The sequence below is a fragment of the Leopardus geoffroyi genome, chromosome C1 (genome assembly GCF_018350155.1).
Source record: "Leopardus geoffroyi isolate Oge1 chromosome C1, O.geoffroyi_Oge1_pat1.0, whole genome shotgun sequence".
NCBI classification, from domain to species: domain Eukaryota; kingdom Metazoa; phylum Chordata; class Mammalia; order Carnivora; family Felidae; genus Leopardus; species Leopardus geoffroyi.
In genome coordinates, this window is record NC_059328.1 from 100,703,942 (window position 1) to 100,720,865 (window position 16,924).

A 16,924-nucleotide genomic window follows, 5' to 3' on the forward strand; every position below is an offset into this window, starting at 1 on the left:
CACCAGGTACCCTGAGCTGGTACTGAGACCAGTGGTTCCTCTCTTTTGTGTGTTGAGTAACATGAAACTTGGCAGTGGCTAAGGGCACTAAAGTTCAAGTACAAATTCTAATATAAATCTAAGCCATCCCTTTTTGCTTCAGGACTCCACAGAGTTCTCTGATGCTTTCTGCAAGTACGCAGCTTGTTTTCCTGGCCTGCTGCTTGGAATCCGTTTGAGCAGCAGCGAGATTAAAACAGTACCCTTTCCCCTTGTGTTGGCAGAAAGGCCCAGTCTGAATTCCTGGCCTGGCGCTTCAGTCTCACCCTCAAATTTTACTTTGGCAAGAAGACACGATTCCTCACTCGACTTCAACTCTGAAACTAAACTCCCCGTCACTAACACCTTCAAATCAGGGTCCCTGCTAACTGCATGGGGGCTGTATCCTGGCCCACACTCGGCAGCACCTGGCAGCGTGTGGGGCAGGGGGGTGGAGGGGGGGGGAGTCGGGTAGGAAAGACGCTGGGTCCCTGCTGTGTGCTCGCAGATGTGGTTTGGCGGTCAAGCGCCCCCACCCCACCCAGTTTGATTTTTTTTTTTCCCCTTGGGGACTTGAGTCACTGTGAGCTGTGTGTGAACCCGCTTTTTGGGGTGACACATTAACAGTCCCATCGCTGATGCCCTGAGTCTGCTTGTCCTTCCACGTCCGTGCGAGCACTAGCTGCTTACCTGCATGGTAGATGAGGGTCTTAACTCGCACTGCTTTGGTGACTTTGAGAAATGGTGCCGCTGAAGAGCAGCTTCCTAACTGTAGGAACACCTCCTTTCTAGTTAACTTCCTGGTACTGGTGCCTTGTTTTACGACGCAGCTAGATTCTGGGCTCAACTGTGTTGATAGCTATCCCTGTGTGGGGAGAGAGCCTGTCGCTCACCGGGGCCATTATTTCCCGGGTGTCCGACTGGGGCTGTCTACCAGGGAGAACCCTTCAGTTGGCTTCTCCGAGGTCAAGAACTTCCATTTGCCAGGGTTAGATTCGGATCCTTAATCTGGCAGAGACCAGAATGTCACAGCTGGTTTTGGAACCTATTCCAGTTCGGCCAATTCCATTCAGAGGACCAAGGGAGGTACGTAGGGAGGATGTATTTTAAACCTGGCAACTTTGCCGGGTTATTTGTGGAGACTCCCCAAGGTGAGGACCAGGAAAGAAAATGTTTTGTGTGTGTGTGTGTTTTTTTTTGTGGGTTTTTTTTTTTTGTTTGTTTCTGTTTTGTTTTTGTGAGTTCTAAATCTTGTTTACCTATCACTTTTTCAAAAATAGTTTAAGCGTAAGCTAAAGAAAATGCTTGGAGGTTTGCCTGGGCTGGTGTGAGTTGGTACAAAACTGTCAGTGTGTGTTTGTATAGGGAGGTGAGAAGACCATCCATTAAAGAGGAAGTCATTAAATAAGATGGATAGGTGGGCGTTTTAAAACTGAAGACATCTGGTCTTTTTTTTTTTTTTTTTTTTTTTTTTTTTGATGGATAAAAAAATAGCTGCTTCAGGAAAATTAAGAGTTTTTAGCTAGTAATTTCCAAATTGATATAGATGAAAAGTAAGATACTCATTAGACTGAATTGGAAGCTTTTTGTTATTCTGCATTTGCAAAGCCTTTGAAATGTTCATTCTTCAGTGATGCCTAAGACGCGTGAGGTTTCCTCTTTGGTGTGATGGTCACTGACCTCCTTATGTGATGAAGGTGAAATCACTTGTCAATGCAAACTGTATTAGAAGTTAATGAATTAAAGCTTTGAGTTTGAGAAATAAAGATATATTTAAAAAACCCCAAAACCTTGTCGTGCTCATTTCTTTGTGTCTCCTCCACGGTGAGTGAACCTACTAAAGATTTCAGGAAACGTGTTGTGTGATGGCAGGGGGTGGGGCAGTTATGAACATTCTCAGCCTTAGATACTTCTCTGAAAGATGAGGCTTTCTCTCTGGAAGAGGTATGTGCTCACCTTGGGGCCATAAATCCCTTAATCCTGGGGCTCTCCTCCAAGGTGCCTGAGTAATCTGAGCTTCGTTACCCTAGCTTCTCCTCTAATGCTTACATTCGGTGATTCGGTCCTGGAATCTGCCTTTACTGGCATCTTGTTTGATTCAGTGTTAAAGGCTAGGTTCTCTTGAGCTTGACCTTGACCCCAAGCCAAATAAGGGAACCAAAATGACTTCAGCTATACTATATACAATGGCCACCATGGTTTCTTCACGTTTGTTTGTTTTTTTTTTTAAAGTACAGAAGTGAACAGTGGTGTTCAAGTGGTAGGTGTTTGGAGGATGTACTGTAGACCTTGCCTGGTAACCAGCTTCCTGAATCTTCTGAGCCAGTTCACAACCCGTGCACCCCCAGCCCTGCCCCTGCCATGACCTCTCTTCTGTGCTGAGTGTAACTCCCATGGTCTTCTCTGTAACTGTCCTCTGAAAACATCCATCTTTGTGTAACATCCTTCCCCAACCTTGTCTTCAACTCTCTTCATGCACCCCTCCTCATCAAACCTCTCGGTCTGAGGAGAAGCATTCTCTGGGGTCCGAGGGGTGTGAGGCCCTTCCCTGTCACTTGTCTGGAGTGCATGCTCGGTGGTCTTTCTCCCCTGAAACCCCACTGCCAGCCCACACCATCAGTGTGGCCTCTCCACCTACTCGCCAGGCTACACTCTGGATCTAGAACTGCTCAGGAAGGTTGGAGGGACTTTGTCTCTTTTCCCCACACCATCACAAGCATTGAGAGCAATACTTTTCCATCTTAGCTTTGCCGAAGAGCCAACTCCGGGATCATTTCCCTCCTCCTCCATGCCATGTGTTCCTTCTGAAATGTCCCTCGACTTCTGCCTTTGTGGCAGAAGTGCCTTGAGCCTTTGCCTGGGCCATTTCATATGTCTTGTCACTTGTCTCCCTTCTGTGTTTCTTCACTCACCCAAGGCTCTTTCTAAAACAGGTGTGCCTGTGCCCCTCCCCTACGTTCAAACCTGCTTAAGACCCTACCCTGCAAGGGCCAATGTCAGGCTTAAAAACATGAGGAGTCCTGTACGGCCCCAGCCTGCCTTCCCAGCCCCTCACCTCCTCTACTAGGGGGCCTTCTTCCAGACTCCGGGCACACAGCTCTGCCCATTGAGCCCTGCCAGGCAGTGGGCCTCTCCAGGGCCCCCCTGGGCCGTCACACCTCCGGCTTCCCCCACCTGCTGTTTCTGTTAGCACATCCGCGAGGCTCCACCCCGCCTCCGCAGACGTGGTCAACACCTGTGTGTTTCATTCCCCCCACACCCCCCCCCTCCCCGACAGCCGCCCACACAGCTGGCCAGAGGTCTGGTGCCTCAAATGTTGAACCCGGTGTCTTCATCCCTGGAGGACTTGGACTTGGGCCACTAGCAGCGACACGGCTGAGTCCTGGATATTAACCTGGATGTGTTGTAATGCCTCCTTCTAGTGCCAGAAAACACGGCAGTCCAAGGCATTGTCCGGACCAATATTTACACACAGAGCACCTTGTGTGGGAAGCGGTGGTGGTCAGTTCCCTGGAATAAGCCGTCATGTCCTGGACGCTGCAACACTATTGATCGCAGGCTCTGGACCTCCTGAGCAAGGTCAATACTTACAGCCGCAACCTTCCCCTCTGCCATGTCCTTCCTACCGGCCCACCCCCCTCGTGCCCCCACAGATCTTCCCTTCTGGGGCTTTAGTAGAACTCTCGTGTGGCCTCTGAACGTTAATGGCTCGGTGCTGGAGTGCTGCTTCCTTTGCTACCTCGAACACCCAGGATTCTGGAAGGATTTTTTCAACTAGTGGGGAGTTTTTTCTCCACCGTTAGTAGTGAGTTGGGTGGGCTAATAACACACCTGGCTGTAATTTGGGATTACTATCTGTTGGAAGATGCTAGGAAGCACTTCGAGAACCAAACAACCTTTGGAAGAAGCAAAGGCCAAAGCTTTGGTGTGACACGTCCTCTCCTCCCTTACCCTGGCCTGCGACTTCCTTCTTTCCCGAGGCCTTCGGTTCCCTGTGCACCTGAAGGCAGGGAGAATTGAGAGGCAAGGGAGGGGTGGAGCCCGGTCTGGGGCCCGGTCAGAAGCTAGATGGCCCCATGGTGAGGGGCGTGGTCCACCACCCAGCCCTGCCCCAAAGCTGAGGGCGGAGGGTGAGGTGGGGACGCTCCTGCCCTGACGATACAGCAGAGCCGGGCCCAGCGCTGGCTTCTTGCCTCCAGGCCCCATGCTTGCTTCTGCACCACAGGGGCTGTGTCCCTGGTCCGGGGGTAAATGCTATCCAGAAGAATGTGCTGGCCTAGCAGATGGGCCACACTTCTCTTGGCTGCTTGACTGGCATCCCTCTCGAGCACATTTCTGTGATTGCTGCCAAAAAGACAGGGAAGGCGGGCACAACAGGAGGCTTGGTTTCATGCCTAGGCAGGTAATCCCTCACCTAGCTCAGAGCTATCTGCCACCTGTTGTGGCCGTGACTGCACCACAGGTCTACTGACCCCAGGGCTTTTTCATCAACGCAAGTCAACCCTCGGGCTGCTTTTTACTGTAGGAAGTTTCTTAAAAGTGGTTCTAGTGGGCGCGGCTCAGTCAGTTAAGTGTCCGACTCTTTTTTTTTTAATTTTTTTTTTTCAACGTTTATTTTTATTTTTGGGACAGAGAGAGACAGAGCATGAACGGGGGAGGGGCAGAGAGAGAGGGAGACACAGAATCGGAAACAGGCTCCAGGCTCTGAGCCATCAGCCCAGAGCCTGACGCGGGGCTCGAACTCCTGGACCGCGAGATCGTGACCTGGCTGAAGTCGGACGCTTAACCGACTGCGCCACCCAGGCGCCCCAAGTGTCCGACTCTTGATTCCAGCTCAGGTCACGATCTCACAGTTCATGAGTTCGAGCCCCACGTCAGGCTCTGCGCTGACAGCATGGAGCCTGCTTGGGATTCTCTCTCTCCCTCTCTCTCTCTGTCCCTCCCCCTGCTTGTGCTCTCTTGAAATAAATAAACATCTAAAAATTATAATAAAGATAAAATAGAAGTGGTCCTAGGGGAAGGCAGGAGAAGTGAGTCACCCGCCTTCTTTCAGACGCTCCTGCTGGGAAGGAGGAGTCCGAGGCTGGGGTGCGTGTGAGGGATAGATGGTGACAGCTCAGCAGCAACTTGGTTCTGATCCTCCTGAAGCCTCCAAGTCCACTCAACCTGGGTAGCATGGGAGCCTTTGCTCCGGGGGATGTGTTGGCAAGTAAAGCCATGGGAAACTGAGTGACAGTCGCTCACATTTGGCTTTAGTTAGGATTTAGTAAGTACACGTTACAAAAATGTCAGCTTGTGGATCTGGGGACCCTGGGGGGGTGGGTAGCAGCATCTCCGCTTTAGACAAGAGGGTGGAAGCTCCAAACACTGCAGAGTTGCCCGGGGTTACCTACCCTGAGATGGGCACAGCCTGTGCACGAACACCTGACTCCAAGGCCCCATTCTTCCCACCGCCATAAATCCTGCTGGTACTCCGTAAGCCACGCATCGCCGTGCAGGTGTGCACCATGACACCGGTCCCCTCTCAAGGGCCAAAGACGCGTTGAGTCGCCCGCAGGCCTCGCTTTGTGACTCAGGTTGGCGAGCGACGTGCTGCAGGCTCGCTAACACGTTTAGGGAATATCACAGAGCGCTGAGTCCTGTGCCCCGAGATGCGACAGTTACGTTTACAGGGGAGACCAACACGTCACACGGCTGGCAGTGCCAGGGCCGGGCCACGGGGTGTCTGACTTCGGGGTGCAAGCTTTTAGTCCTTCTACGACATGCTTTTCTGCTTTCAACCTGTATTTTTCAGGACACCACATGGAAGAGACAGGGGCAAGTGTGCCTTTCAACAGGAGCCTTTGAGGGGCATGACTCCCCTGCAGGGTCTGTGGTTGGCAAGCAGCATATTAAATGGGGGCCAAAAAAGATGGATTAGTGGAAAAGAAAAATTAAGCCAACTGACTAAGCTAAAATAGGGTGCCTATATTGGATTGTGGCTTGGCAGAAGATTTTTAAGTTAGAATTGAAATGAAAACATCTCTTTTCCTCTTAAACAAGAAGTTACCTAGTAGAGGGGTATTTAACTACCTGCAAACTGGAGGCACGAGAGTCGGGGAGTACGGGAGGATTGCGTAGACTTCAGGAAACCAGCTCGCCCAGAGCTCTGGGACAATGAAAACCGAGCAGGGAAGGGACTCCGAAAACTAATAGCAAAACCTGAAGCAGTTCCTGGGGTCAAACACCTGTAGATTTTCATGCGCTAAATATAGTGGAAGTTGGGTCATCTTATCCTTAAGTAAACACTACAGCTGGGCAAAGACATTTCAAAAAAAAAAAAAAGAAAAAAAGAATCTTGACATTGGCTCAGGTTAGCCGAAGGCTGGACGAAGCAGCATTGGGCGGCTAGGAAGGGCCAGGCCAGCCCCTTGTTTCTCTGCCTCGCTCTCCCCTCTGCCCTTCCAGGCTCCCTTGTAAAATGGCCCTCTGTGGTCCTTCCCTCCCATTAGGTCGGCCCCGTGTATCTGATTGTCCTCGTGCCTCCTGTCCCTCCGCTGGTGAAGGATCAGTTTCCTTGGCTGTCACGTGATCAGCACAGGGACGGGAGGGGAGCAGAGCCCCCCTCTCTCTCTGGCACCAGGAGCAGAAGCGGCTTTTCGGCAGCCTTATTTTCCATCCTACTTCAGATACTACTGAAAGGAAAATGATTCTTTCTTTGTCTTTTGGATTTTGGCCGCCACTGAACCAGACACAGCCCCTATTTGGGGGAATGTCAAACCAGGGGCTCACAGTCACCGTCCTCAGCCCCACAGCCCATGGGTTTTGCTTCCAGCCTCTTGCCTGAAGCCAGTTTTGTACCCAGCAGGGCGCCAGGGAAGTGAGGTGAGGAACCCCAGAGAGGCAGAAGGGCTGGGGGACAGAAGACCAGGGGCTTTGCACCCAGAGGCCTGGACCCAGCACATGCCTCGTGCTGCCCAGTGCTCCCATAAACCTCCACAAGTCCGGCTGTCCTCATAGAGAGACACAGGTGATGGCAATGCTGACTTTGCATTGCTAAGAATTATTGAAACGAGGCCCTTGACATAAAGCCCCAAGCCCAGCAGCAGTGCTCAGAGACCATATCAATTCCTCGAGACATCCTCTGCCCTCCAGGAGTTTACAGTTTGCCTGGGGAACTAAGAGAAACTAAGTGGTGTTTAAAGCACCAACATAAAAAGGGCACCTGGTTGGCTCAGTCAGTTAAGCGTCTGACTCTTAATTTGGGCTCAGGTCATGATCTCTCGGTTCATGAGCCTGAGCCTCGTGTGGGGCTCTGCACTGACAGCTCAGAGCCTGCTTGGAATCCTCTCTCCCTTTCTCTCTGCCCCTCCCCTACTTGTTCTCTCTCTCTCTCTCTCTCTTTCTCTCTCTCTCTCTCAAAATAAATAAACATTTAAAAAAAAATACAGCACTTGGGAATGCAGGCTGGTGCAGCCACTCCGGAAAACAGTATGGAGGTTCCTCAAAAAACTAAAAATAGAACTACCCTACGACCCAGCAATTGCACGAGTAGGCATTTATCCACGGGATACAGGTCTGCTGTTTCGAAGGGACACATACACCCCCATGTCTCAGAAAGGTCCAGTGACATTCCGCAGCCCACACAGCCACAGAGTGGTCTATCAGCCCGGGCTGAACCATTTTTACACCTGCAGCCAAGACGGTGTGGACCATGCCCAGCTACTGGGCTGGGAGCCTGGGGCACCGGACAGTGCTCTGTGCTGGCAGGCCGCCCCATTGCCCATTGGCCCATGGGCTGCAATATCATCATAATTCCCACTAGACAACGAGCTAGCCTCTCTCCCGAGGTGTTTCCGGCTCACGGAGTTCCCCAGAACTCCAGAAGCACTTCCCTCACCGCTGGGCTGGGGTTGGACAGGGAGTTTTCGAAAGACGCTGTTCTGGAGAACTGCAGTGAACTCACTATACAATGAAGTCATTTTGTTCTTTCACTGAACAACTTCCCTGTGCTAGGAATTAGAACCTACATATGCTGAAAAGGCCCAGAACCCTCTTGCTCCCGTGTGGCAGGCTCTTTTGTAAATGCGTGACCCGCCGGTTTTGCTGGGATGTGCACATTTCTAATAATGGTGATGATAAACAAAGAGGACTTTGCATGGAGGGGGCGTTTCCTCTCTCTCCAAAGCTGCTGTTTCAGATGTTCCTCCGCTGCCTGAGCCCTGAGGGCTAGCCCACCCCCATCCCGCACCGGGGGCCTGCTCCCCCAGGCCCAGGACCAAGCAGCTCTGGGGAACTGGCAGAAACAGGGCTGGCAGAAGCTGGGATTTCGCATGCTCACATTCTCTAGCACAGCTGAGTTTTCTCTGCTAGAGGCCTCCCCAACCCGAAGAGCATTCGGTGACTTCTGGCAAAGTCAGCAGCCAGGACCTGTGGGGAAAGAAGTGGAGGGATGCTGCACAGCCATTTGAGATCAGCTTGGGCAGGTTTCTGATCTCACTGTGGTGGAAACCAACTAGAGAAATTACTTATTGAGGGCATTATGAGGGTTTTTCTAGCTCAACTGTCAGCAATCTTTCTGTAAAGGGTCAAATAGGTCATAATTCAGCCTTTGCAGGCTATACAGTCTCAGTCACAACTATTTAACTCTGCTGTTATCACAAAAACAGCAAGACTTAATACCGTGTTCCAATGAAACTTTATAAACACTGAAACTTGCATTTCATATACTTTCGATGTAGCATGCAATATTATTAGGTTGATTTTTTTCCCCATTTAAAAAAATTTTTTTAATGTTTATTTATTTTTGAGAGAGAGAGCACGAGCAGGGGAGGAGCAGAGAGAGAGGGAGACACAGAATCCGAAGCAGGCTCCGAGCTGTCAGCACAGAGCCCGACGCAGGGCTCGAACTCACAGACCACGAGATCATGACCTGAGCCGAAGTCGGACGCTCAACTGACTGAGCCACCCAGGCGCCCCAATTTTTCCCCAGCCATTTTAAGTACACAATCCACTCTTGTGTGTTGGCTTTATGAAAACAGGCAACAGGAGAGATTTGACCCACTGGCTGTAGTTTGCTGGCCCTTGTTGTAGACGAAGGCTGTTTAGCAGCGTAACCCTCGTCCTCTTTTTCTGCCCCTCCCCCAACCGTGTCTTTCAAACAGGTGGGGCTGCAGACTGCCAGTCTTGTTACCTGTGTATTATCAGCCTCATGCCAGCTCCCTCCACCCCTTCCCATCCCGGTCTCTGGTTGTGGTCGCCTGTTGCACCTGCTAGCATGACCTGCTGTCACCCCAACTGTGAAGTTGGGCCTGGAGGTTCTAGCCACGTGGGCGTCACGGCGGTGGGGCCCCAGATGGTCCTCTCGGCCCACCTTCCACTGTACCTCTCAGCCAGCTGGGGAAGCGCCTCTCCCTCTCAGGGTCACAATTTCTCCTGTGTTCCCAGAAAAGGCTGGGAACCTGGGTGCACTCCCTGTGTGCTTGGTTCCTCCTGGGTGTCTGACTTTTCCATTCAGGAGGGAGCTGGCAGTGAGAATGAGACCCGAGTGAGGGCTGAGGAGCCAGACGGACTTTACGTGGTCATTTCCCAACTCTGTGACCTTTGGTAACTTGCTTAACCTCTCTGTTTCCTCGACTATAAAAATGGGGATGGTAACCTGCTACAGTTAGTATAAGGAGCAGATAAAGTTAGTGAAAAGATCCTAGCACTAAGGAGATGGTTAATAAATGATAGCCTGTGTGTGTGTGTGTGTGTGTGTGTGTGTGTGTGTGTGTTTAACCAGGACAATTCTTCAGTAAAGTAGTGGTCATCATTTGGGTACTCAGCTTGCCTGGTTAAGGTCACCTGGGGTGCTAGTCAAACATTCAGACTCCCAGGATGCCATCCCAAGATTCTGATTCAGTAGGTCTGGGAAAGGGCCAGGGAACTGTTCTCAGATTTTTCCCGTGTGCTCTGGAGTTTGGATACCACTGCATAAGGGTTAAGGAGGAGATATACCACAGGATCAGGGACGGCAGGATCCTAGGCTCAGAAGATGACCTCCCCAGGGACAGAAAATCCTTGAAGATGGGGTCCCCTGTCACAGTTCTCAGCAAGAAAACAAGGCAACCAGAAACATCAGACCAACAAGCTAGATGCCCACACTTAGAATTAGTTTGGAGTTTTTTAAAGGCCTGCCCACACAGATTCAATAAGAGAGACCAATCTGCCTGTCATTTCCTTAGACTATTAGGCCAGGGTGTGGAAAGACAGTTTTGTTTTTGTGGTTTTAGCTGACTATTGTTAACACATAGCATTTTTACTTCAGATCTTGAAAACGCATGTGCCTGGAGAGGAACCGTGTGCTGAATAGGAATAGAATTAAGAGGATTTGTGGTTTCTAGAACACAACTGAGCCCAAGAACTGCACTCCGAGGGTGGTGGTAAGAGATTTTCACTTCCCGTGATGAAATCCCCAGTCTTGGAGGTTTAACTGTGGAAGGAGAATCCTCTGGTGGGAAGGGTAGGTGGTCTAGCAGCTCTTCCGGCCCCTCGGGAGCCTCTGTCCTCAGGACACTGCTACTTCCGCTCAGGAAGCCACTCTTTCCTGCAGAGACACCACCAAATGTCCCTGGTGCCCCGAAGCCAGTCAAGACAAGCTGGATGCTTCAAAAGGACATTTTACTAAATGTTAAGGGAGAACAAAAGGAAAATACATATAGAAAGAATTCTAAACTACAACAGTGGACAGAGGACTGGCTCCCCCTAGACAGCTGGCCAGCGCTCTGCTCTGGCTTCTAGAAGCTGCCTCGCATCTCAGCCTTCACTGGCGGGGCCCACAGTTGCTGTCACTACTCCCTCAAGACCACCTCCTTGATCTCCTGACCCTTCCCGGGTTGGGGTCACAGAATCCAGGGACAGATGCCCTGCTTCGCTTTTTCCAGGATCTCCTCTTTCAGTTTTCATATCTGCTGAGAGAGTTCCCAGCGAGGACCCGTCTGTTGAGGTGACACACACCTGCATCGTTGCTGGACGCTACTGGCTGTGGCATTCACGAGCCCAGGACAGATCACAGTGGTAGCAGGTTCCTGGTGGTCTGCACATCCCCCTCTCCTCAGATGGACGCCCCGCTCTGGTCAAGTTCGCCTATTCTCAAGTCCCCTTCCAAGTCTGCCTCCTATTTGCCCTGTCCCTGGGGGCCTCCACTAACATGTCCACAGTGGTGAGAAGGGAAGATGGGGTGAGGCACTCACTTTAGCTGGAAAACAGCCACCAGTTTCTCACCAGTCACCTTACACATGGGGTGAGAGCTGGTGGGACATTGGCCTAGAGGCCAGGAGACCACGTCCTGTTCTGGTGTGTGAGCTCACGGAGCTTCGGGCAAGACACCGGCCCTCACTAGGCCTCAGTTTCCTCATCTGCAAAATGCAGACATTGGACTAGCCCATCTTTAGGGGCCTTAGCCCACAGTTCCACACTGAGCCTAAAGCCACAAGGACCTTTGTGAAAAGCTGCGAAGGAGTCCGAGAAGGGCTGACATGATGTAGGACCCTTACTCATGCTGGTAATGAGTGTACCTGGGGCTTTTCTCTGAGCCCAACCTTCTCATGAGGGAGAAAGAGGTCAATTCTATCCAGTGACTGAGTGAGGAGTGCTTACCACATGCCAGGTACTGTGCTGGGCATTGAGGATTCAGATGGGTGAGAAGCAGTCCCTGCCTGTGAGGGGCTCATGGACTCTTGGAAACACAGTGTAAAAACACACAAGTGTCACATCCTGAAATGGAGGGGCAATTTCCAGAGGAGACAATACTAGGGTCTCAACAGAAGGGAATGACTGAGAAAAGCCCCTCAACAGAGGTGCCCTGAAGCTGGGCCTTGCAGGATGGGTCCATTCAGCTTCACACACTCGGGGAATGGGGAGGCAATGGGAAGCCATTGAAAGCTGCTGAGCAGGTGAGTGACACAATCAGGTTTGAGTGTGAGAAAGATTTCTGTGGCCACTGTGTGGTGGATGGAGGCACAGAGCTGAGATGGGAAATGGGGGGAAACCCACAGGGAGGCTGCAGCAGTGGTCCAGACAACACACGGCAAGAGGGTGTGGGCCTGAACGTGCGGGCACAGAACGGTTACAGAGCCCTTTACAAACGTGAGTGTCATCACAAAGAACGTTCTAGAGTTCATTCCGTAGACTCATGGGCATGTGGCACATTTGTTTATTTTCATCAGTCACTGCATTTTATCTCCTAGAATATTCTCACTCCATCCTTCCAATTCAGCTTTCTTCTCTGCCTCGCCCAAGCCAACCCCAAACTCTTGGTACCCCCTCAGCCCCACCTCAAGTGTAACCAACCTCAGAAAGTTAAAGAGCTTCCTACTGCTATGTCACAGATGTGATGTCTTCTGTCACTCTAAGAATAGCACTAGGAAGTTTTGCTGATATTTTCTCATGGTCCTTGTACCCTCCTTTCTCCAAGTTCCTTTTCTGTGTTTATGTGTCTTATCCCATCTTTCGCTTTTGAGGCTGTTTTCAGAAGGCAGATGACCTTCGGCTGTCCATTCTCATTTTGGAATGAGTGAGTCACTTAGACCGGAAGGAGAAGCTCTACCCGATGCGCAAGGCTTCCTTATGGTCTCCTAGCTGTCTCTGGAAGGGGAATAGACAGATGCTCAGTCTGTCATGCCCGCTGTGGATATCTGGAGGTACGTTCTCCAGGATGGGCCAGTTTTCCCAAGAGGAATCTTTCAGCCATGCTGAGATCTGGAGGCACGAGCTTGGCTCACAGCAAGATGTGTGGACTTTCACTTAATCTGCACTTTCAGAATCGCATCTCAACTATCCCCTTAGCTATTGCTGATATCCCCAAATCCGGAGCCTTTCCAACCCACCTTCTGCAGAGCATAAACCTCCCCTCTCCTACCCATCCCCATCCAGGTTATTTTTTATTTCTCACATTGTAGTTGTCATTTCTAGAAGTTCAGTTCTTATCGTATCTTCTGCTTCTTTACTTAATGTAGTCAATCTTTCCTCTGTCTTTTTGAGAATTGGAATAGAGTTATAATAGAGTTTTGTTCTTTTTAAAAAATGTTTATTCATTTTTTGAGAGGGGGGGTGGGGGCAGAGAGAGAGGGAGACACAATCTGAAGCAGGCTCCAGGCTCTGAGCTGTCAGCACAGAGCCCAGTGCGGTGCTCAAACTCACAAACTGTGAGATCATGACCTGAGCCAAAGTCGGACACTTAACTGACTGAGCCACCCATACACCCCTAGAGTTTTGTTCTTTATCTAGTTTTTTTTTTTTAATTACAAGACTTTTTTTTTTTTTTACAGCAGTTTTAGGTTTTAGGTTTATAGAAAAATTATGCAGAAGGTACCGAGTTCCTGTTCACCCCCTCTCCCTTCTTTGCCCACCCCCACACCATTTCCCAATTATGATTTGCCATCTTCCATTAGTGTGGGACACTTGTTAACAGTTGATGAGCCAGTATTGATGCATTGTTATTATTAACTGAAGTCCATTGTTCTCATTAAGGCTCACTCTTTGCAGTATACATTCTGTGGGTTTTAACAAACGTGTTATTGGATCACATTGTACAAGTAGGCTTCGTTTTGTAGTCAACGGCCAGGCTGTCTCCCAGAGTGGCTGTGCCACAGGGCATTGTCACCAGCAATGAGTGAGAGTTCCCGTTGCTTCACGTCTTCAATAGCATTTGGTGTTGTCAGTGCTTTGGGCTTTAGCAATTCTGAGAGTATCATAACTTTTCAAATATTCTTGTCTACCAATTCTATCACTGACGTCAGTTCTCCATCCAATGCCCCCCGAATGACAAGGTTTTACATGCTGGCTGGTGGACTAGGAACAATTCCTGGCTCTGTGGAGCAAGGGAGCTCTTCCCTCCAATCCTTTTGGGTGGTTCTTCCCCAGCCCAGAGTAGTTTCCCCACATGTATGCACTGCTCAGTACTCAGCTGAAGACTGAGGGGGACCCTCTGCAGGTCTCTGGAGCTCCCTCCCTACGCAGCTCTCTCCTTTCTGGTGCTCTGCCTGGCATTCCCCCAGATTCCTGGCCCCATCTCCAAAACTTGGCTCCCTTTGGCCTCCTCCTTCCTGACTGGCAGCGTGGAAACTCTCCGGCCAGTGGGCTGAGACAGCCAGAGGGCTCGATTCCTTTGTTTCCCATCTCTTAGGAATCATACTACCTTTCATTGCCTGATGTCCAGTGTCTTTAACATATTTTGTCCGGTTTTACATTTTTCAGCCAAGAGGGCAAAGATGGTCCTTTTTATTTCCTCTTGCCTGGAAGTGGAAGTCCAAAGATGTCTTTTGAATCAAACCAATTATTAATCTAAAAAAACCTTTATTCCTGCCGTGTTCAGAATAGGTATATTCCACAGCAGTGCGGTCGGATACAAATACTATCATGCACAACTCTTCTGTCTGTGGTTGGGTCCAGCTTTGATGGAGCCAGCCAACAGGCCATGTCATCTCCCCACCCCTGCCCCTAGAATGGGACCTCGAACGATAGAGTCAGTGAATCGGCAGGGGAGGCCATGCCTGATCTCTCCCAAAGGTCGGAAGGCCAGATCTGTCTTTGGAAAGTGTAGCAAAGGGGAGGAGGCAGGGCACAATGAAATTATTGGAAAAAGAGGTCACAATATCAGTGCAGTTTTTCTGATTAAAAAGCTTCATCTAACTGTCATTCAATCTCTTTCAGACACTGGAAGAAGGTGTATTACTAATTAGGGAATCTATTTTGGCAGTTTGAGAGCAATCAAGCTAACTGAATGACTCCCCAGTCCTTTATCTCTTATCTCTGGTGGCCTTATGGTGCTGTCTCTAGGCTGTCCCTCATCTCAGGCAGTGGGAGTCACTGGGCCAATATCCAAAGACTAACTCTAGTCTTCAAAACTTTTACCTTCTTGACAGAATTATCTCTAAAAGTCATTGCAGGGGTGACTGGGTGGCTCAGTAAATTAAGCACCTGACTCTTGATTTAGGCTTAGGTTCCGATCCTAGGGTTCGTGGTATCAAGTCCCGTTCAGGCTCTGTGCTGACAGCACTGAGCCTGCTTGGGATTCTCACTCTCTCTCTCTGCCCCTGACCCGCTCTCTCTCTCTCTCTCTCTCTCTCTTTTCTCAGAATAAATACACATTTTTTAAATAGTCATTGCATACTTTCCTGCCTCAGTAAGAGTGATACACTGACAACACCAATAATGATAATAATAACACTAAATGAGTTTGGCACAATTTTAAGTGCTTTGCATGTATTAATTTAATCTTCACAATGCTGTGATGTATATACAAGCATTATCACCATTTTGTGGGTAAGAAAACACACAGAGGGAGATTAAATATTTGTCTAAGACACACAGATTACCGGGTGTAATTTTATCAGTTCTTGGTAACTTGGCAGTATTACTAAGATCATCAAGTGTTGGACTGTAGCCATCAGTGTAGACACACCTATGGAAGTGTTACAAGTCTGAGAACTGACCTGGGGTCCCCCAAAGTTGGGTTCCTTGGGGGCTCACTGGGGACCCCGCATTGGCAGCATTTGTATTCGTGGGAGGCTGCACAGAAATGAGCTATGCTTGTTCACACCAAGCTATGGAGGTAGCCCCTAGAAAATGAAGGCTGGGGAGACGGATGTTTATGGGGAGAGCGGGACACTGGAAGCCATGTCACTGGGGGGAAGTATGGCACGGCGGAGGAGGATACTGAGATGCACAGGCGGCGGTCATGGTGGGCTTGCCCCATGCAAGAAGCAAGCGTGATTGCTGTGGCTACTTCCGTGGACTGGATGAAGCCATCCAGACCTGGGTTCACCTGTGTCGACCGGGTAATGCTGACAGCTACCAAACCTCCCCGTGTGCTCGTTTTCTCAACAGTTGGTAAAAATACTTCAGCGGCAGGTAGGATTGACTTAGATTGACCCAGATATGTACATAAAGTGCTTAGCAGAATGTCTGGAATGTAGTAATAACTCAGTAAATGGTCTTAGCTGTTTTTAATAATGAAATTCTGGAGTGACGCCAAGAGGAACAGTTGCCTTTGGTTATATAATACATCCTGTCTATGACTTTGAATTTAGTGTGCGAGCCACAACGGGCAAGTTTCTCTGGAGGGAGTTTATTCTCCAAATGGGGAGCGGCTGGGCTGGTGCTGGTGTGTCCCGTAAGCTCCCATGTTCCCACCCTACTGGGCTGCCCTTCTGAGCACAGCCCCTTCTGTCCTGGCTCCCCGGGCCTCAGCTCTCTGTTGTTGGGCTCTGGGCAGTCATGTGACCGGTTCTCACTGTGTCCGGCTCGCTCTAGCAGGGATCGGGCAGCCTGCACAGTGAAGGACTCCTATGTCAGCAGCTCTGGAAGCCAGCAGGTCAGAGAGGAGGCCAGAGGTCCTGAGCCGGAGGCTCCGAGAAGCCCAGCAGCTGACAAATCTAGAACAGGGACATCCGACCTAACAGTACATGCCTTAGCCCTGGGGATTCCAGACTTAGGTGGCTACAACTGTTCCCGGACTCCTTTCTCCTGCGTCCCAGCTGTATACCCTGTCCAGTATAGCCTGGGGGAAGCCGCCTTCTAGAAGCCACACCTCCCCCAGAAAAGACTACCAGATGACCCAGGATGGCTGGAATTGGCCCTCGGGCCCCGAAAGCAAGCAGCCTTTTTGCAGCAGTCAGGAAGGATGTAGTTGGAAGGAGATGGGAAGTCAGGGGGAAGAACTCAGGATCTCAGGGCCCAGGGTCTGGAGGGAGGCCTGATGGAAATTGTCTTAGTGAATAGTCTGGAAGAGAGAATTAAAACAAAACAAAACAAAACAAAACAAAACAAAACACCAGCAATTTTATGGGGCGCCTGGGTAGCTCAGTCAGTTAAGCCTCCGACTTTGGCTTGGGTCATGATCTCACGGCTCATGGGTTCAAGCCCTGTGTCAGGCTCTGTGCTG